Genomic DNA, 23333 nt, shown 5'->3' on the forward strand with positions numbered 1-23333 from the left:
AGACCTGAGGAATAAGGCCTGAAACTATAAAACTCCTAGAAGAAATCACAGGAAAAATAAAGGTTTACAACATTGGTCCTGGAAATAATATCATGGATATGATGCCAAAAGCATACGCAACCAAAGTAAAAATAGACAAGTGGAACTACATCTTATGAAAAAGCTTCTACACAGTAAAGGAAGCAATCAATAGAGTAAAAAGGCATCCTACAGAATGGGAGAAAATATTTGCAAACCTTGTATCAGATAAGGGGTTAATTTTCAAAATATTCTGTATAAAGAAACTCATGAAACTCAATAGCAAAAGAAATAATAACTTGATTTAAAAAATAAACTCAACACTTAACTAGACATTTCTCCAGTGAAGACATACAAATTGTCAACAAGTTTATGAAAAGATGCTTAAGGTCACTAATGACCAGAGAAATGCAAATCAAAACCACAATGAGATATCACCTTGCAGCTATTAGCCTGTTATTTAAAAAAAAAAGAAAGTATTGGTGAGGGTGTGGAGAAATTGAAATACTTGTAGGCTGTTGGTGAGAATGCAAAATAGTGCAGCCACTGTGGAAAAAAAGTATGAAGAATCCTCAGAAAGTTAAAAATTCAACTACCATATGATCCAGCAATATCTCTTCCGGGTATTTATCCAAAAGAATTGAAATCAGGACCCTGAAGCGATATTAGCACTCTCATGTTCATCACAGCACTGTTCACAACCGTCAAGATGTGGAAACAACCTAAATGTTCATTGACGGATGAACAGATAAAGCAAATGTGGGGTATACCTGTGATATGCTTTGGCTGTGTTCCCACCCAAGTCTCATCTCGAATTGTAATCCCCACATGTCAAGGGAGGGACCTGAGGGAGGTGATTGGATCATGGGGGTGGTTTGCCTCATGCTGTTCTTGTGATCTCATGAGTTCTCATGAGATCTGGTTGTTTGATAAGTCTCTGGCACTCCTCTCTCTCTCTCCCTCTCTCTCTCTCTCTCTCTCACCTATCACCATGTAAGACATGCCTTGCTTCCCCTTTGTCTTCTGCTATGATTGTAAGTTTCCTGAGGTCTCCCCAGCCACGAAGAACTGTGAGTCAATTAAACTTCTTTTCCTTATAAATTGCTGAGTCCCAGGTAGTGTCTTTATAGCAGTGTGAAAACAGACTAATACAACCTACAGTAGAATATTATTTACCCTTAAAAATGAAATTCTGAAATATGCAGCAACATGAATAAATCCTAAGGACGTTATGCTAAGTAAAATAAGCCTGTCACAGAAGAACGAGTATTGCATGTTTTTACTTACATGAGGCATCTAAAATAGTCAAACAGAATCCAAGAATAGAATGGTACTTGCTAGGGGGTTGGGGTAGGGGGAAATGGGGAACTGCTCATCAAAGGGGCATAAAGTCTCAGTTGTGCAAGGTGAATCCTTCTAGAGGTCTACTGTACCACATCATTTCTATAGTTAACAATACTGTATTGTACACTTAGAAAGTGGTTAAGAGGGTAACTTCATCTTAAGTGTTCTTGCTAGAATGAAATAATTTATTTTCAAAAAAGAAACAAATGCATTATGTGTCCCTTCCTAAATCCAATGTGACCCTTGCCTCAAATCCTCATTTTATTAAATGCAAGACCGTCTATTTAGCTGCTTAAGAAACTTTGGCATTATACTTGGTTTATCTTTCTTCTTCATATGCCACATCAAGTCAAACTCCAAGTCTTCTTACTATGACTTCCAAATATCACTGGAATCCATTCACATCTCTTCATCCCATTTGCTCCTCCAGCACCTGGAGCCTAGGATACCTCAATAGCCTCTCTGCCTCCTGTTTCTCTAATTCTGTGATCCATTGTGTGGCGACAATAATCTTTCCACTCAAACTCTGTGCTACATCTAACTGCTTTAACTTCTAAGCCATCATGCCCTCCATAACTCTTACTCATACTAACACACCTCTTCTCTACCTCTGCCTTTTCAATTCATATTTATTTGCTTTTTTTAACTCACAGCTTAGATGTCATTTTCTTTGTAAAACCTTGCTTTGTACCATGACTCTAGGCAATGGGCTCCTGTAGCATTTTTCTTTGTAAAACCTTGCTTTGCACCATGAGTGTGCCTTTCTAATTGGCTCCTGTAACATCCCACTGAAATGAAAGTTTCTACTTAGTTGTCTGGATCCACTTCTGACTTACAGAAACTCTGGTTGTCTTGACCACTGCTGTTGTGATAGAACCTAGTATGGCACCTGGAATATAAGAAATATTCTAAATAATTGTTGAATGAATTAATTCTTAAATTAGTAAATTGTTTTAGGACTAGTTGAAGACTAAACAGAAGTAAGAAATTAGATTGAGAGAATTAAGGTGCAGATTATCTAAATTATTCATCATGTCTATTTTGTGTCATACATTCCTGAAAAATGCACTTGTAAACATGACTTTTATATGTCTGTGATATATTTCATTAATTACTGTCCATTCTTCATTTCTTTCTGATGCTATGACATTTTTCAAGTAAGTTAGCAAAGCTCTCTCACCGGGGGCAGGGTATATTTCTCTACGTCTTAGCCCTGGTTTCAACCATGAGGGATGCTTGAGGCAGTAGATTAATGTGAAAGTAACACTGTGTCATTCTGAGTCTAGGACTCAAGGGGTCTTGCGTGTTTCTGCTAGCTGTCTTGCGCCTCAGCCATGCCATGAGAAGACTATGCCTGTGCTAACCTGCTTACCCCAGGAGGAGAGTGAGACCATGTTCCACAGCTATGCTAGCCAAGATGCTGTGGCTGAGCCCAACCAAGCCATGCTCTTGGTGGCTAAATAAACGCTTATTGTTTTAAGCCACTGAAGATGGGGGTAGTTTGTTATACAGAAAGCTTGTGTCAATCAATGCCCGATATATAGGTCTGTCACTTTAATTATTTGGGCCTAGCTACCCTACAAAATAGTTATGACATTTACTTGCCATTTTTCTTTAGGAGATTATGACATTTTGAAAAAAAAATTTTGCAATACACATATCTGGCTAAATATTTGAATCCAAAATATATAACTCAGAGAAAACAATAATCAAAACACAAAAACCCAGTTAAGGATGGCCACCCTATTAGACTTGGATAAATATTTCCCAAAAGAAGATATGCACATGAAAAGATGCTTAATATCATTAACCATCAGGAAATGCCAATTAAAATCTCAATGAGATACTGTTTTACGTACAGTAGGGTGACTCTTATAGAAAAATCTGACAAAGCTAAATGTTAGTAAGTGAAGCAACTGGGACTCTCATCTATTGCTGGTAGGAGGATAACAATGTCCAACCACATTGGAGAAGCCTTTTGCAATTTCCTATAAAGTTAAACTTACTCCATGACCCAGAGATTTAACTCCTAGGTATTACTCAAGAGAAGGAAAGACTCTATGTCCACAAAAAGACTTAGAGTAAAACGTCATGGTAGCGTCATTCATAATTGTCTCAAACTGGAGACAACTCAAATGCCCATCAGCAGGAGAGTGGATCAATGAATTGTGGTGTGTTCATTCATACACACTGAGTCAAAGTAAAATACTCCTCAGTGAAAAGAAACAATCTGCTGACACACACACCAATTTGGATACACTTCAGAAACATAACAGAAAAGTCACGTGATTCAATTCACATGAAGGTCAGTATAGCCAGAACACAACTATGTGACAGAAATTAAAATGGTGTTTTTCTCTTGGGGGAAGGTTGCAGAGTTGACTAGAAAGGAGCATGAGAGGATTTTCTGGGGTTTGGGAAATGCTCACTATTTCCTTATGGGTGGTGGTTAAATGAGTGTCTACAATTGATAAAACTAATCAGGCTAAATATTCAAAATCTTAACATCTATGCATTAAGGTAAATTATATATCAATAAAAGATTGCTTTGGCCAAAGGGAGGGATGTATATATAGAGACAGATAGATGAGAGAGAGAGAGAGAAAGACAGAGAGAAAGAGAGAGAGAGAGAAAGAGAGACATAGAGAAGGGAAGAAATAATCAAAATTCAAAACTACACTTCAACATAATACAGCAACTGCTGTATTATGTATGCAACCATGTGATAAGGGAAGGTTATTAAGTTTTGTATAGGTTTTCCCTATACAAAACTTAATAACAAACAGAAATAGTGCCTTATATAGCATACATAAGGGATTTGTGCAATGAATGCTACAAATGTTCCTGAGGTAGACACAGTGAGATCTTCCAAAGACCTGGGACTACTTTATGAAGAATACTGAAGTGCACGTAGAACACAAGAGGCTACAACTGCGACCTAACAAGATGCTGCTCTACGTGGTCCGCTGTAGTTGGGAGCCTCTAGAGGCTGACAGGGTGCTCCCCTGGCTAATGGCACGAGAGCAGCACTCATGGGACTCCAGGTTTGCTTGAACTGGATGACTCCTGCCTGGGCTCTACACCTGGCAGAACAGCAGACCATGGGGAGCGCCATCTACTTACATGGCATAGGTATTGGTATTTGGTACAGTCCAAATACAAATGAAGCAAATACTTTGCTTTTTGCTAGCTGATTACTAAATTGAAATGAAAGTATTTTTTATTTTTTCTTTTCTGTTTTATTTTTTTTTTATTTTATTTTATTTTTTTTTGAGACAGAGTCTCACTCTGTCACCCAGGCTAGAGTACAGTGGTGTGATCTCAACTCGCTGCAACCTCTGCCCCCTGGATTCAAGCAATTCTCCTGCCTCAGCCTCCCAAGTAGCTGGGATTATAGGCGCCTGCCACCATGCCCAGCTAACTTTTGTGTTTTTAGTAGAGACGGGGTTTCACCATCTTAGCCAGACTGGTCTTCAACTCCTGACCTCGTGATTCACCCACCTCAGCCTCCCAAAGCGCTGGGATTACAGGCATGAGCCACTGCACCCGGCCATCTTTATTTTTTCTAATCTTGGAAGCCAGAGATCAACAAACGTTAGTTCTCATGACCCTGTCCTGTATTTGAAATCTTGAACACCATTTGTGTATTGTGTGTGTCCCTCCCAATTTATGTCATGGTGTAACATTTTTTGTTAAAAAATGCCCAGTCCCACTGAGAGCTGATATGACTGTTCTCTAGTTGTGTTCACTCTAACAATTCTTTTAAAATTTAGATTCACTTTGCTTATTACCATAGATGAATTCCTGGGAATTTGATAAGCCAATTAGCAAATCATCTTCATGCACTGGAAGGATTCACTATTTAAAGGTTTTGCAATTTAAAGGAATATTATGACGAACCTCTGTAGAATCGTGGCAGCATTTGTGGTTGCAAGGAGAAAGAATGCATTGATTATCTTAAAGAGGAACTGAATGCATTGGAAAAGTATCCGGGACTCAGAGCATACCAGCTTATGTTCCGGACTAGACCAGTGCCACAGATCTCTGGAGCACTGTGCTGCAAGGATCACAGACAACATCACACTGTAGCCTCCACACACTCATGCAGCAGCCGCCACTGCAGCAGCTGTGGCTCCAACCTGCACCATCGCCCTTGGGTCCCTCTCTAAAGAATCAGTGTCCACAAGAGAGTCATATTGTCCAAGGGTAAGCCACATTGTATCCACTGTCTTGCTGGACTCTACCACCTACCACTGACACACAATGGAGCCATCCTCAAAAGATGATCCCATAGCAGTGGGAAGTGTGAGAGGGAGCTGAGCATGGGGGATGAATGCCAGGAGCTGAAAATTGACAGGTATCAACTACAACTGCATTTATAACTGATGCATTCCAAATTGATATAAGATGGAGAAGGCCGGGCACAGTGGCTCGCACCTGTAATCCCAGCACTTTGGGAGGCCGAGGCAGAGAGATCACTTGAGGTTCAGAGTTCGAGACCAGCCTGGCCAACATGGCGAAACCCCGACTCTGCCACAAATGTAAAAAATTAGTTGGGAGTGGTGGAGTGCGCCTGTCATCCCAGCTACTTGGGAGGCTGAGGCAGGAAACTCACTTGAACTGGGATGCGGAGGTTGCAGTGAGCCATGATTGTGCCATTGCACTCCAGCCTGGGTGACAAAGAGAAAGTGTATTTCAAAAAAAAAAAAAAAAGATGGAGTTATTGTTTCTTTTACCTATAAAACTGGAAAAAGTTAAAACCTGCAGTTACTAACCATGTTGTTACTAAGGATGCTGGACAACATTGTCTTATTCTGTGGCTAGACAGAAAATTGATCTAATTTATTTAGGGGCAATTTGGCAATTTCTATTAAATGTAAAACTGGGGAATCTATTTGAGCCCACGACTGACCTTCTAGGACTCCGTGTACAGCTATACTAATACACATGTGCAAAATAGATTTGCAGGGATATTCTGGGCTGCATTGTTTATAAAACAAAAGGTGAGAAACAAAATAAGTGTGTTCATCAATAGGGACATTGTCAAGTAAATTATGGCCAGGATTTATGTTCTGTGAGGAATGTTCAAATATTTTGTTTTCTTTAGTAAATTCCATAAAATTCTTGAATGTCAGATCAGGAGTAATTTTGAATTCGAATGTATAGGGAATCAATTTTATTACAGATGCAACATTTTGGGATTCAGATTTTTAAAACTGTCTTTAGAATATGTATTGAGTTGGATGTGAGGAAAGAGAAAATTAAGTCCTACATCTTGATTTGTGTTTAAGTAACTACATTGAGAAAATGCAAAGTTTAATTGCTTCATACTAAAATTAACAGAATAAGTTATTAGATGATCTAAGTAGCTATATTTTTCTTCCTAATATTAACAACCATGATAGGAGCAATTCATCTACAAAGAGGAAGGAAATTAATTGGCCTTGATAATACATTTTGTAAGTATCTACATGTAGTTTTAAAATGTTTTACTAAATACTTTAGTCATCTAATATTAATGTCTCATATTAGATAATTAGATCATTAATATTAGTAAATATAAATAATATTAACTAATTATTAAGTCGTTAAATCATTTAGAAATATTCATGAGCTTTGAGATATTGATTATTATATAGCCAGATCAAAAACATTCAAAGTAAAAATGCAAAAATTTTTGCAATGTCATTTTTGTCCATTTTTTTAATCAATAATTAATGCTGTAAAATGCATTTGGAATGTTTTGCTAGGTTCTCACAATCCATTATATAGGTTACAAGCTCTATTTTAAGATATTAACTATATATATAATTTAAGATATTAAACTATGTCAGTGCCCCATCATTTATATGGTACCAAAAAAAAAAAAGTAAACAAGCTAAAACACTAGTGTTCCACGAATTGTTTGTAGGTAAGCAGTAATGACCTGACAAAATAGTCAATTTCCATGTACTTTTACATAGAACTTTCACCAGTCCTCAACTCCCCCAAAAGTGCTTTCTCATCAAATGTTTTAATTTTTGAGTGTGGTTGAATTTTTTTTTTACCCCGAGTACTTAAACTCACTAAGCTGTAGCACTGATCTGGGCTGGTCCCTGCATGGTGCTGTATATTTTCAACAGGGATATTATGTATGCACAGATGTAGGGATCTGCCTTTTGATACGAGGCTTTCCTCCACGGGTGCCAGATTTAGCAAATATAATTACAAATGCCCACTGAAATTTGAATCATAGATAAACCAGGAGTAATTGTTTAGTATACGTATGTCTCCTTTGTTTATCTGAAACTCAGATTGAACGGGGCTCCCCCTCAAGAGGAGCAATTTCAGGAAAAGCCCTTATGCAACTTCGCATCACGATAATTGTTAAGGACGTTGTTTATTGTACCACATAGTTTCTCTTTTCACAAAGAACCCAAGCATGTTTTTCTTTTTTCTGGTCTAATACCAGGAAGAGTTGGTTGTCTTCTGGGAAACGTATTTGTTTTTATGTTATGTGAAGGAGTTCTTGACCAGGTTATTCTGCAGTGTGGCTTTTAGTATATGTGGTCTGGTTCGTGTGTAAGCATGCGCATAGATACCATGGTGATGCATATTCTTAACGTCTTTACTGGCTCCATTTTACGGCCCCATCTTTGGTTTCCTTCCTTCTACTTTATTATTGTTATCTTCTTGGGTTTTGTATCATTTTTAGCACTCTTCAAAAGTTTTGGGGACAGGGTGTGTAAAGAAAAATAAACAGACTAAACCTGGAGTCTTACAAAAATAGTTGGATAATTTGATACGGAACTCTTTGTTTTGAATTCCACCAGGGTCTGATGGCCGACGGTTCATTTATTGCTATTTGGAGGCCTACAACACAGACCCACTGTGAAAGTGGTCACAGGACCAAAACCCCAAAGATGGCAATGAGGTGAGGATCCAGTGTATTTTCATTCTTCATTCAAAGGAGATGATGTTTTAATGATTTAACTGGCATGTTATGTACTCTTTTCTTTCTTACCACCTCTAAAATCATCATTGTTTTGTTCAGGTAACATTTGTATCAATATGACATTTCTATTCAAAGATATACCTCACCTCCCTTTTTTTCCTTTAAACCCTAAGTAATCAGTTGTATGCTGATAAGCAGTTTTGTATCTTCTGATTAGATGGGGAAGTAGGCCCACAGTCCATATGGGATGTTGTATGTATAATCCCGTCTGAAGTTTGAGTTAATTAGGCAGAAAGTTAACTGATTCAGTCGGTGCAAAGGTTGAAACTGGGACACCCAGTTTAGTGCTAGAGTCTCAAAGTTAACTCTTAGCTGGCTGGTCCCCTATATTATCAGTGCTTATTATTTGGTGGCAATTTTCCTGTTTTTACTTCTTTCATGGGATTAAATATTCTTGTACTTAATTTCTTAAGCAGTTATCAAAGTCTGCCTCTTTTATTTTCTCTTCCCCCTAAATTTTACACCAAGTACTAGGAGTATGAGAGGAAACAGGGAACTGGAGAGATGGGTACCAGTTCAATGGCTCCATGTATCAGTATGCAAACAATAAGTATGAATAAAAATAAAAAACAAGAACAGTTTTAAAAACCTACTCTAAAGCACGATGATTTTTTTTTTAAATGGAGTGCAGTTTTTTAGATACCTTAATTAGAATGTCTTGGGTAGTTTATTTAAAAAAAAAAAAATCAATGCACATTGGCCAGGTGCAGTGGCTCACCCTGTAACCCCAGCACTTTGGGAGGCCCAGGCAGGCAGACTGCTTGAGAACAGGAATTGAAGACCAGCCTGAGCAACATGGCAAAATTCAGGCTCTACAAAAAAATGAAAATCAATGCATAGTATGAAATATTTAAGTTTTTAATGATGACAAACTAGTAAAATTATTTAGGAGAGCAAATCGAAGCTTATGCCCCTGGCATATGACCATGGAGAGAAAGAATCAGACAAGCTGTTAAGAAAACTGCTGAGCTGGCCTACTCGCTGGGACAGACCAGTGGTGCTGTTGCTCTCTCCATATGCTGTGAACACATTCGCATTTCATACCATTTTCTCTTCAGTTCTGAGACTGGGCACAGCTCGCATTTCAACCTCAACTTGACTGTCATTAAAATAACTCCTTTCTTCCAAGAGTTTCTCTCTGCACTTCCTGGTTTCATCAACAGAGGTCACTGTGGCACTACTACTACTAACAGCCTATCGAGCTAGCAAAACAATAAAGAAAAATTCATTCATTCAGTCACTAACCATTTACTGAATGTTATCAGACACTACTGCCAGGCACTGGGGATAAGAAAGTGTATAAAGGAGGCAGTCTGGGTATCACTGAAAAGAACAGGAGTATAAAACGAGGATAGAGTTAAACATGCTAAAATAATAAATGTGGATCAGATGGTTGGCAAAAGCACCTAAATATCCGATTTAGATTTGGTATGCTGATAGGCACAAATAGAATTTAGTAGCATTTATGTAAAGTATCAAACATGAACTACTTTTCTCCCCTAAATCTCATCAACTTGCATCATTTGAATCTATTCTATATTTCTAGATATTTTTGCAGGCATTTCTTCAAACAAACAAATAGACAAGAACATCCTCATGAATCTTTTCCTTTGAGAAATAAACTAATATGTGTTATCATTCATCTTTTATTATTGAAACTACCTGCAGCAGGCAGTAGTCAAACCCTATCCATTATCTTCCCCTAGAACAATGAGAGTTTCTCAACCTAGCGTAGGGGGCCTTTTAAAAATCCCCATGCCTAGGCTTTATCCCGGGCCGATTACATCAGAGCCCTGAAGGATGTGGGGGTACAGGCAGCCATCACTATCTTCTAAAGCTCCCACAAGAGTCCAATATGCAGCTAAGATACAGAGCCATCGCTCTAGCATGTCTTCAGCTGTGGTCATCACTTAGGCTCCAAAACTGATATTTTATGAATGATTGTTTTTAAGCCTACTTCATGGAAACTGCCTGACAAATAAAAGGTCATTTAGTTCTTTTTTTTTTATTTATTATTATTATACTTTAAGTTGTAGGGTACATGTGCATAACGTGCAGGTTTGTTACATATGTATACTTGTGCCATGTTGCTGTGCTGCACCCATCAACTCGTCATTTACATCAGGTATAACTCCCAATGCAATCCCTCCCCCCTCCCCCCTCCCCATGATAGGCCCCGGTGTGTGATGTCCCCCTTCCTGAGTCCAAGTGATCTCATTGTTCAGTTCCCACCTGTGAGTGAGAACATGCGGTGTTTGGTTTTCTGTTCTTGTGATAGTTTGCTAAGAATGATGGTTTCAGACACATGAAAAAATGCTCATCATCATTTAGTTCTTTAAAAAAAATTTGCATGGACTGAAAGTAGGGCTGCTACTGCGGTTGGATTTGAGGAAATGGTGTTGTTGCAGGAGCTTGTACCCTTTTGAAGGCTGCCAACGATTATCTGTGGGTCATGTGAAATGAATTTTATGTCAACAGAGTTGAAGCTGTTTTCTCTGAGTGGTTAACTACTTTTGCCTGGTTAAATAAGCAAACAAAAGTGAAATAGGGAAAAGAGCAGCGTTTGATTAGCCTTGTGTTCACCTGAGATAAGTGGCCTACCTTTCTCTTAGGTTTGGTCTAGAACAGAAACTACCTGTCCGGCCGCCCCGGCCCTGGATTGTAATTGATAGCAGGTGCTTATTGATACGGGGACATTAATATCCACCATATTCATCGGTTCTCATCACAACAAGTATAGGTCCATGATTTGAGTTTTACAACTTCCTTCTCAAATGAAATGGCTACTCCTGTAATTGACATGAGCTTTAAGCTCGGTAAACACTAGCTGCGTGACGAGAATTGGTATAATTAAAAATACTCTTATAAAAATTTAGTTTATTGAAATCTAGTGATTATTTTTAATGCTCCCAAATTGCTAAATTAGTTTACCACATTATGGACAAAGTATGTAAAAAAGATAATTTACTTAAAAGAAAATAAAAATGTATAAGCAAGATGAAAATTGTTCGACTTCATTTATAGTGAAAGGTTGCAAACGAAAGCAAAAATAAATGTTATTTCCTCTACTAAATTATTTTAAAAAGTACATTATGGTGCCTAATGTTGGGAAATACATAAATAAAACTAGTAAATCTACCCATTGCTGAGAAGCACAGAAACTGGCAGATAATGTTTGAAAAATAATTTGACAACAGTTATAAGAGCTTATAAAATTCAAACTCTAAGTAATAGCAACCTAGCACTATTAATATAATACTCAGTGTTGGTAATATTAATATTATAGGCTATAAGAGGAAAATATATTTTTAAAAATTATAGAGCCATTTGTAAGTCAAGAAAAATTCCAGAGTGTAATACCTTTTTTAAAAATTAAAATCAGAAAAGAGAGCAAGGACATAGATTTATTTAAATATACATTCTTTTCCAAATACTTTTAAATTCAATTATTTGGAACATAATTAAATGTAAATGTCTAACAATACATTATGCACTTATATCTACATATAAGGTATTATTCAGGTATGTTGAATATGCCAAAAATATTAGTTTAATAATTTCAAATTACCACGTTGCTCAGGCTGGTCTTCAATTCCTGGGCTCAAGCAATCCTCCTGCCTGGGCCTCCCAAAGTGCTGGGGTTACAGGTGTGAGCCACTGCACTTGGCCAATGTGCATTGATTTTTTTTTTAAATAAATTTTAAAATAAATTTAAAATTATTCATGATCTCCCCGGCACCACCTGGTTCTACCAGTCAGCCTCTATGAAGCAACATAGAAAAAGTTTATGCCATACATGTGATCAAGAATGAGTACATTCAAAGCTCAGGAATACAATGATGAGTTCCTTAAGATCTCAGGAAAGAGGAAAAAAAATCAAGCAGCATGCAATCTTTGCTGTAATAGAGGTTTATCTAATTATTGTGTAACTTAAGGTGGAGAGACAATATTGGGTATTTAGTCAGCTTTTGAAGTGAAGGAAGAAGCACCTGAAACAAAATTTGGGAGGGCAATATCAGCAGGCAGATATTTGTGTGCAGCTGGTTAACCAGCTATAGGAAGCAGACTAATCAAAGAGAGAAATATATGTTTGCAGAAGGCATGCTAAGGAAGTGAAAATAAATTATTTTGTTGATAAAATCGTACACTCTTATCCAGCAATTCATCCATTCATTCAATCAGCCAGGATCTACCGAGCAGCTACTTTGACTACACACTTCTGGGTGTGCAATTTAGTGGCGAGTAAGATACTGTCTCTGTACTCAAGGGGCTCAGAATCCAAAGCATAAGACAGAAAAGGAGTTAAGTGTTAAATTGACGTAAGTGCTGTGCAAATAATTCATTGGGGGTGGTGATGCTCCCAAACATTCATTATTGGATTTCGTGACAATAGTAACCTATGAAGTAGAAATTCTGTGTTGGGACCCTTTAAATCAGTTTGGTGAAGGAATAACGATCATGACATCAACACTCAAACCAAAAATGCACTCCTGAAATAAATTTTCCAACCGAAGAATAAGGACTAGCAGGAGGAGGAAATCACAACTTTACCAAAGAAGCGCAAACCATAGTTTTTCACTCATCAGACTTTATTCTCCTTCAATTTTTGTCCTTTAAGATTCTGCCTGGACTTTGAGATTTAGTATAAAATCCACCTTCCCTATTCAAGCTAAGCCATTTCATTTAATGAAGAAATATTTGCTTGGTACCTACTATGTGTTAAGCACACTGCTAAGGTCTGCGGACACAGATGATTCTCACTCTCTGACCTCAAAGAGCATTGACTGTAGAGGAGGTGGCCAAAAACTACGTGATCAAAGCTGACAATCTTGTACTTCAAAACCAAATTTGGCAATCAAGGCCAGCTTCCTGAGAGAGGTGTGATTTGAGTAGGGTTTTGAGGGATGAATAAGAGTTCAAAAGTGAAAAGAAAGAGGTGTGGAGTGGTAAAAAACAAAATCCAAAGGAAAAGCACAATGGTAATGAAGATCTAATTATTTATTACGCTGTTATACTGGATGTCATGCATTTTACATACATTAATCAAATCTTAACATCGAATCTTAGCCTTATGAAGTAGGTGTGACTCCTGTCATCATCATCTCTATTTTATAGTGAACTGAGGCACAAAACTGTTCAAAGTGTGGCTCTGGAGGCTAACTTTTATCACTGGAAACTAACAGGAATATTTGATCTCTCCTAGTGTTGGACTCCTCTCTCAAACTACAGCTCATTCTGTTGGCTGTGCCGTGTTGCGTTATTTTCTGTTCATGGATGTATTTTATCTCTCAACTGTACTGGAAATTCCCAGAGAGCCCCACACTGTGCTTCTTCTACCATGCACGCTGCTTTACAGATGTGCTGAGGCTTCGTGTTGCCAGCCATTGCAAGAGGAAAAGCCTGGTTTTAGCAAACCAGCAATAAAGAAAAAAACTTTGCAAGACATAATCCTGGTCTCTTTCAAATGTTAGAGATGAGTCTGAAAACACTTATTTTTTCTTAATGATTTCTTCATGTGTGCGACATACATAAAAGTCTCAAGAATGTTCTTAAAATCTTTTAGGTGATTTATTGCTAGTAATAAGTTGCCTATATTTAATCCATAATTTGTTGGGCCATATATTGCTTTTATCTTCCCAAAACTATCTCTTCCAATCTGCGATAGGTCTTTTGAGTTTTTTAAGAAGACAAGGCCCAGCAGGTTTTGCTCTTACCCACGTGTTTGCAATGACTCTGGAGTGAGGCGCCAGCATGATCTCCACGGCACCACCTGGTTCTACCAGGCAGCCTCTATATTCTTACCTCTAGGGAATTTTCAACTTTCCAGATACACAGATTCTAACCTATTTATTCTACCTCCTATGAAACCTTCTGTAACACTTTAATCATACTGTTGCTTTTTTAGATCTGCTTTGTTTTTTTGTGAAGTGTGATAATCAAATCCATATGACAGTTTCAGAGGGATCATTTTCTTAAGGGTATGAAGTTTATTCTGGGAGCATTGAAGCCTCAGCAAGTGAGAATTAGTTTCCTATGTGATTAGCACCTGCCCAAAGGACGTAAATCATAACCAGAGATTAAATTAGGCACCAAGGAAACACAGTACAACAGGGCTTAGCTCCTCGGGGAAGGAAGCAGGGCAGGCAAGGGGAGAAACAGAGGCTGGGTCACGCAGCGCAGGTCTGGCCCAGAAAAAGAGAGAGCCTTTACACCGGAAATGGTTACACAGTCCTGCAGTCGAAATGAAACACTCTGGTTTACCCGTGATCAGACACTTGATGTAGTTCTCAAAAATGTAGATTCCTGGGCTCCAGCATAGATCAACTAGGTCACTTGAAGGAGAAAGGCAGAAGGGTGTATAGACATCTGAGCTTTTAAATTCCCCAGGTGATCCTTTTAATTTTTTTTTTAATTTTTATTTTTTGTGGTTACATAGTAAGTGTATATATTTGTGGGTTACATGAGATATTTTGACACAAGTGTATAATGTGTCATAATCATATCAAGGTTAATGGAGTAGCTATCACCTCCAGCACTTATCCTTTGTGTTACAAACAATCCAGTTTTATTTATTTATTTATTTATTTTGAAACAGAATCTCATTCTGTCACCCAGGTTGGAGTGCAGCAGCGTGATCTCGGCTCACTGCAGCCTCCGCCTCCCAGGTTCAAGTGATACTCCTGCCTCAGCCTCCTGCATAGCTAGGATTACAGGCATGTGCCACCATGCCTGGCTAATTTTTGAATTTTTAGTAGAGATGGGATTTCGCCATGTTGGCCAGGCTGGTCTCGAACTCCCGGACTCAAGTGATCCGCCTCCCTCGGCCTCCCAAAGTGTTGGGATTATAGGCATGACCCACTGCGCCTGGCCCTTTTACATTTTTTTAAATGTACAATTTAATTATTATTGATTAAAGTCACCCTGTTGTGCTATCAAACACTAAATCTTACTCATTCTTTCTATTGTTTTTGTATCCATTAACCAACCCTACGTCCCCCTCTCCCTCACTATCCTTCCCAGCCTCTGGTAACCATCATTCTGCTGTCTCCCAGGTGAGTGTATTTCTCACCCACAATGAAGTTTGAGAATCGTTAAGATAAAATGTTAGTGGAACAAGTATTATTGTAAGCGTGATTACCCTTAATCCTGAGAAAATAGTTCCTGTGTCCAAATGTCCGGAAAAATACTTTTTAAATCTTTCTACTTGTCCAATTGCTTCCATTGAAAGCCTCGAAAAGAACAGCAATTTAAAATCATGTGGCAAATCTAAGATGGCATAATCTCATATTTCTTTCAACTTTGGTTAAAGATACATTCTAGACTGTTGAGAGAATGCTTTCTAATGTTTAGTTTGGACTTAAAGTAACCACTTCGAGTTAGTTCAAGTTCAGCCAAAGTACTAGTTTAGACCAATTTTTGTTTTAGTTTGAATTTGTACACTAATCTGTGCAAACGCATTTCCTTTTAGGAAGGCTGTCCTTAGTATGAGAGGGAAGTCCCTCTTTCCCCAAAAAACCCTTTTAAGCCACTTTCCTGCCTGAAATTCATTTTTCTCAAACTTGGCTCAGATGCTGGTATTCTGAGAAATCTAACCCACCAAAATGGAAGGCGTTTGTTCTGAATTTTCCTAAGAACATATTTTGATAAGCGGGGGTTGGTGTTGAGGCCTGGAGGCGGGTCAGGGCAAGCAGAGGAACAGCAATCCAGATCCTTTCATGACCTTGGCCACTTCATTATTTCCCCAGGAGCAGCTCTGATGTTATACCACTGCATTTCCCCAAAAGAAAGAGAATAGCCATTTGAAGATAATGGCTGGGCACTCCCAAAATCATAGCTGCTGGAGCTAAAGAAATCACTCACTCAAAACCTAGCTGTTTGTCTAAAAGGAACAGAGGCAAAGTTGTTGCAATGTACCCAGATAATAGATCAAACCAGGGAAAAATGATTAGTCCATAAAAGGCTTTTGGCCCTGACTGTATTTGCTATGGAGAAAAGAAAGGAGTTCTATTTCAGCTACCCTGTACCTCCTCCCTGAGCTAATTAAGGGTCACTCCGGGATCTTCAGAGTTTTCTTTGGTGGCTTCAGAAGAGAAAGATAGGAGGTGGCTTTGAACAAACAGGAACCTCACCCAGAAAGTCAATCTCATATTTCAACCTCAGTTCTTTTGCCAGCTAAAGCACCCGCATAGAGCTGGGAGTGGTCCATTGTGCCAGGGAATTCACCCTTAGGGAAAGACAAAACCTCAACAAGCAAAGACTAACAAAAGAATCTCAGAAACAAGGAGTCACACTGGCTTTCGGGGAGAAACACGCTCTGACTCCTCATTCCTTATCATTGAAGATAATAAGACCAAACATCAGGGGCTGGATCCAAAGGTGGACGGATACAGTGTGTACTTAGGGATAAAACTTGGCCTTCCCCAGTTGTAGCCAGGGGTCATCTGTAGTCGCTTGAAAAACTTCTGATGACTCCCAAAGCCTTCCCTGCCTCTCTGCTAGCTTCCCTGTCTCTCTCCAACCTCACAGAGCTCATCCAGCTGGTAACTCTTTTCATGGTCTTTGGGTGTCACCTAGTGATTCTGTCCTGCCACCACCAGGCCTGAAGGCATCTTCTAGGAGATTTGAAGAAAAGCCAAATGGAAAGTCAAACAGGCAGGAAGCTTAGCAAAGAGATTAGTTCGCATTAAATAATGTGTGTTTTGCAGGGCTGCCTTGTGCATGGAAAAGCACTGTGGAGGTTTACTTTGGTTTTTAAAAGCTAATGATAAATGTTATTATTATTATCTAGCAAATTTTAACAATCATCTTTAAGAGGGCCTTTGGCTAACATTCTATCTACTTTACAAAAAGGAAAACTTCTCTTAACGCCCCAAACCAATATTTTAAGTTTAATATGCATATGTTTAGGTTTCAGCCTCCATAATTTAAAAAAAACTCTTAAAATTTTGATGAATCAAACTTAAATATTTATTGAGAAACTTGAATTATCTTAAGCCTTCCATTGATATTTTTAATCTTACTAAGATGTCTACTTAAAAATCATGAGTTTTTCAATTGCTTAAAAATATACTTCAAATTGGAATTATGAGGTCAATCTGTTGTTTCTATCAAGTTAAAATTTTGAGTGATATATATACATGTAAAGTATCAATCATGCACAGATTTCTTATTTCAAGGATATTAATACCATATATTTGATTCTTTCAAATATTTTCTATATTTAGTTTTAAGTCTTTCTGCCTTTGAAAGATATTTGCCCATTAAGTAAACAATTATTGCATTCTACTCCATTTGATGACTATTGTCCTGTGCAGTTTTAGGGGACAGCTTCTCAATTTGGCAAGTGTCTTAATGACCAGAGATTTCAGGCAGGACATGAGTGATGTTTGGTTTGAGTCAAATGGGCTATATCGTACCTATTTGTGTTGGCTAAGTCAATACTCCAATACTCACAGGAGGTCATCAGGTAGTCCTAATCTCAGAATTAATTATACAATGACTAATTACGTGGAAAAGATCTCCAGAAGTTATACAATGACCCAGAGGGTTAATTAGATTTTGCATTTCTTTGGCTCTTGAGATACATTTGTTTTTCCATTTCACTCTAAAGAACCGTGGATCTGATATAACCCTCTACTCTGTTTCAAATATGTCCTGTCTCTCACTGATATTAAATTATATCTGCTTATATGTTGACTCTCCTCTTATGACTTTATCTGGGTACTGGATCGCAGTTTTCACAGTCCTTCTACTAACAGGAAGATTACATCGAGAACATGCTGCGAGGCCACCTACACAGCTATCTGGGCCTGATTCATCCGAACATATGTGGGCAATAAGCTAGAGAAGTCCGTTGCTATAAGCTGAGCAAGTTCTCCGTGCTACTTTAACTGGTCATTTCAACCCTCATTTTTTCCCTCATATCCTTGCCATTGTTATTTTCCACAAGGCTTGTTATTGCCAGAAATGAATGCAGGGGACCATGTTAATCTGAAGCTCAAGAAACAGAAGAGCCACTTGTGAGGCTTCCCAGGGAGGATTTGCCACATTCTGAAGGGTCTGGTATATAATGGCAAGGTTCTTTGGGAACAAGAATTTGCTGCCCATACAGCTCTACAGAGAAGTAGAGCTTGGAAGATGCCCAACAATAAGGCAGAATTGGAAGGTAACGTGAGTTCCAGGTACTGAAACGATAAAACGAAAGTGAATACTCTCAATCAACCAACCAACAAAAACCCTAGCGAAAAATAAATAAAAATAAAACACTGGACATAGTAGGAAGTGTCATATTAAAAACAACAACAACAACAACAAAATTCAACTGTTATGTACAGAAGGAAATGACCTATTTTGACTAGAAGAATTAGGGACCAGCTTCATGAAAGAGAGAGAAAAGTTCTAGTGAACTTTGAGGTATAGATTAAATTCAGGTTGCTATAGCTAAGGGAAAGGTCACAAGTTAAGTTGAGCTCTGTGATGACAAATATATCCCACTGTTATGCCTCCTTCTGTATAAAATGCATATATATATACATATATGAACCGCCCTTCAGTGATCTGTGGGACAGTATCGGGCAGTTTAACATTTATGTGATTGAAGTCACAGAAAAACAAGAAGAGAAAAAAAAAGGCAGAAGAGTATTTGAAGGAATAGCTAAAATTTTCTTCAATTTGGGTAAAAACATCAAGATACAAATCCAAGAATCTCAGTGAAACTCAAGCAGGAAAAAACAACAAAGAGAAGGATATGTGAACACACCATAGTAAACTGCTGATAATTAATGGTAAAGATAAATTCTTAACAGGAGGCAGAGAAAAAGACATTAAGTAGAGAGGAACAACGTAAAATTATGGCTGAATTCTCATCAGAAACAATGGCGATCAGAAAACAGCTGAATTACGTTTTTAAAGAGCTGAAAGAAAAGATGGCCAACCAAAAATTCTATGTCCCGTGAATGTACGAAATAATAGCACAAAAGATAAGAGAAGGGATAAAATGAATTATACTGTTAAAACATACTGGGGTGTGTGTGGGTGGGTGTGTGTGTGTGTGTGTGTGTGTGTGTGTGTGTGTGTGTAATATTGTATCAAGTCAAATTCAGAATTAAGTTGGATTAACATTCAAGTAGAAGTGAAGTTAATTCAAGTAGAATAAGATAAGGATACATATCATGATCCTCAGTGTAATCCCTTAAAAATAGAGAAATTCAACAGAGAAGATAATACACAATGCTCAAACGCATGCAGCCCTAAAGAAGGCAAAAAGGGAAAAACCAAAAACAACATATCCATGAGACCAATAAAACACACACTTAAACAATGGATATTTTATAATGATAAAAGGGTCAGTTCTTCAGGAAAACATAATAATCTGAAATGTGTATGTATTTAATAACAGACCTACAAAATAAATGAATAAAATTGGCAGAAATAAATAAATAAATCTCTAATCATAATTTAAAATGTTAACATCCTTCCTTCAGTAATTGATAGAATGAGAAGACAAAAAGATATTAAAAATTTGAACAACAATATCCAACATGGCCTAATTGACATTTATTGAAGGAAACACCCAATAAATGCAAAATATACATTATTTTCAAGTGAACATGGATATCGCACCAAGATTGATCATCTGATAGACCATTAAAAGAACCTCAATACATTTTAAAATAGTGAAATAATTTAGAGTATGTTCTATGAAGTTAACAAAATTAAATAGAAATTAATAAATTAAATTAAGAAATTAATAAATTAAATAGAAATTAATAATGAAATATCTAGAAAATCTCTAAATATTTCACAATAAGGCAACACATTCCTTAAAAGGATATGGTTCAAAGGTAAAATAACAAAGAAAACAGACAACATTTTGAACTGCATGATACTGGAAAATTTGTGGGATGCGGGTAAAACAGTCCTTAGAGGAAAATTAAGTGCTTGTATTAGAAAAGAAGACTAAATGGTCTAAGGTTTCATCTTAAGTTCTTAAATAGAAGCACAACTTAACCTTAAATTAAGGAAGGAAATAGTGGGAATAAAAAAAGGAATGAACTGAAAGAGAAAACATTTCAACAATAGGCAAAGTCAGCAAAGCAAAAATTGGTTTTTTGAAGACATTATTACAATTGAGAAACCCTTAGCAAGATTAATCAAGAAAAGATAACGAAAGTGGAAGTGACATCATCAATGTAGCAGAACAGGAAACTCCTAACTCTCCCTTTACCCACAGATGCACCAAATACAAATCTATTCATGAATCAGTTCTCTCCAAGAGAAAGTCAGAGACCAATTCAGAGACTCCTACCCACTGGGCAATTGAGAAAACATCCATATCAAATATGTAAGAAAAGCCGAGGAAAACTTGGGTATGGACCCCATCCAGGCACTGCAGCACACAATTGGAAAAGGAATCCCTGTGGGGAAGAGGGTCTAGACCTCACATGTAGGACCCTAACCCTAAGTTTCCCATGGGTTGACTCTTAATTCACTAATGAAATTACTGGAGCATAGATTGGACAAAAGTGTTGTCTCTTTAAACCATAAGTAAAAGTAGTGGTTTTATACAGACGTACAAACACTTCCAGTGAGTTTATCCCTCCAGGAGTATGCACAGAAGGTACTTAAACACAGCCCTCTGTTTCTTTCTCCAAGGGGCTTAGAGAACACTCATCCAGTGGTTTTGTTTTGTTTTGTTTTGTTTTGTTTGTTTTTTTTGGCATAACTCACTTTTATTTTTTTTAAATTATACTTTAAGTTCTAGGGTACATGGGCACAATGTGCAGCTTTGTTACATATGTATACATGTGCCATGTTGGTGTGCTGCACCCATTAACTCATCATTTACATTAGGCCAGGACATAGGCATGGGCAAGGACTTCATGACTAAAACACCGAAAGCAATGGCAACAAATGCCAAAATTGACAAATGGGATCTAATTAAACTAAAGAGCTTCTGCATAGCAAAAGAAACTACCATCCGAGTGAACAGGCAACCTACAGAATTGGAGAAAATTTTTGCAATCTACCCATCTGACAAAGGGATAATATCCAGAATCTACAAAGAAACAAATTTACAAGAAAAAAACAAACAACCCCATCAAAAAGTGGGCAAAGGATATGAACAAACACTTCTCAAAAGAAGACATTTATGCAGACAACAGACACATGAAAAAATGCTCATTATCACTGGCCATCAGAGAAATGCAAATGAAAACCACAATGAGATACCACCTCACACCAGTTAGAATGGCGATCATTAAAAAGTCAGGAAACAACAGGTGCTGGAGAGGATGTGGAGAAATAGGAACACTTTTACGCTGTTGGTGGCACTGTAAACTAGTTCAACCATTGTGAAAGACAGTGTGGCAATTCCTCAAGGATCTAGAACTAGAAATACCATTTGACCCAGTGATTCCATATACCCAAAGGATTATAAGTCATGCTACTATAAAGACACATGCACACATATGTTTATTGCGGCACTATTCACAATACCACAGACTTGGAACCAACCCAAATGTCCATCAATGATAGACTGGATTAAGTAAATGTGGCATATATACACCATGGAATACTATGCAGCCATAAAAAATTATGAGTTCATGTCCTCTGTAGGGACACGGATGAAGCTGGAAACCATCATTCTGAGCAAACTTTCGCAAGGACAGAAAACCAAACACTGCATGTTCTCACTCATAGGTGGGAATTGAACAATGAAAACACTTGGACACCGGGTGGGGAACATCACACACTGGGGCCTGTCGTGGGGTGACTTGCATTGGAGGGTTAAAGAGACAGTTAATTATTAACCCACTACCAGTCTGGGAGGAGTGTCCACTCACACCATATACCCTAACTCTTACAATGTCTACCCAAAGGACTGAATCCTAAGTCTCCTAGCTCTAGGAATAAAAGGGAGTGACATATACACGTCTCTGCACCTCCAAGGACTTCATCCCTCTGGAGCAGTGCAGAGAAAGGGCTTAAAAAATTCAACTACCTTTTAACACCAGAAATTTAGGACACATATTAAGAGCCCTAGTATTTAAAGCTACCTCCCACATCCCAAAGGACTGCATTTTAAATATAGTAGCTTTGGGAACAAAAGGGACTAGGCATATGTGAGTCTCCCTTGATCACTGAGCAAAGAGGTGGCCTTAAACAGGTGTCCAAACACTTCCGGGAACTACATCCCCTTGGAAAGGTGCCAAGAAGGGATAAGAACATGCAGCTCTCACTTTCTCTCCAAAAGGGGCTTGAGACACACACACTCCCAGTGGCTATTTGATAGCCTGGTTTCTAATTAACTTGCATGAGGGAGCTAATGGGTCAAAAAACAATAGCCCTTCATTAGCCAGAGCCAGAGCTTGGCACTTCATTAGACCTACCCAAGTTTGTCCCAGGGACAAATCCAGGGCTATCCATTCTTTCTGGAAAGAACTGGGTCATGCACCAAGCACCACAACTTTCATAACTACCACCTAAGGGACTCTCTTCTTAACCTAGCTCTGAAAGTCAAAGGGCTTTTGCAATCCTGAGTGACCCATGGCCATAGAAAACAATCAGGCAGACACATAACAGGCCTGCAGCCAGCAGCTATTCCTCCAGAATCAGAAGGTGCAGCCTGAATATGAGTATAGGGATTTGCCACAGATCTTCTCTTCAGCTTAGTGCAGAGAGAGTGGAAGACAACACCTGCATGTAGCACCACAATGAAGATAGCAAGAACTAGGACATACCTCAAGCACCCCAAACTTTCTAGCTACATCTAAGGAGCCAGGCTCCCATCATACTAATATTGGTGTACTGCCAAGACATGGCACATTCTAAGTTCCAGGTGCACCTTAAAATCCTTGGTAAGACAAATTGGTGAAAACCTTCTCTCACACAAGGCCAGTGTGGGAGAGCTATAAAGTTGTCTTACCTAATGTGCAGAAACCAGCATAGAGGATAAAAGAAAATGAAGAAACAGGAA

The 23333-nt window shown here is 38.1% G+C and overlaps 1 long non-coding RNA gene across 1 annotated transcript in view; it reads left to right on the forward strand.

The window, feature by feature from the left end:
- Positions 1-6805: 6805 nt before the first annotated feature.
- LOC116270367 overlaps positions 6806-23333 on the forward strand; it is a 62334-nt gene continuing 45806 nt past the window's right edge. The window contains exons 1-2 of the long non-coding RNA XR_004178415.1: positions 6806-6821; positions 8175-8275. This is a non-coding gene — a long non-coding RNA (uncharacterized LOC116270367). The remainder of the gene's footprint in view (positions 6822-8174; positions 8276-23333) is intronic.

This window comes from Papio anubis, chromosome 14, assembly GCF_008728515.1.
Source record: "Papio anubis isolate 15944 chromosome 14, Panubis1.0, whole genome shotgun sequence".
In the NCBI taxonomy this organism is placed as follows: domain Eukaryota; kingdom Metazoa; phylum Chordata; class Mammalia; order Primates; family Cercopithecidae; genus Papio; species Papio anubis.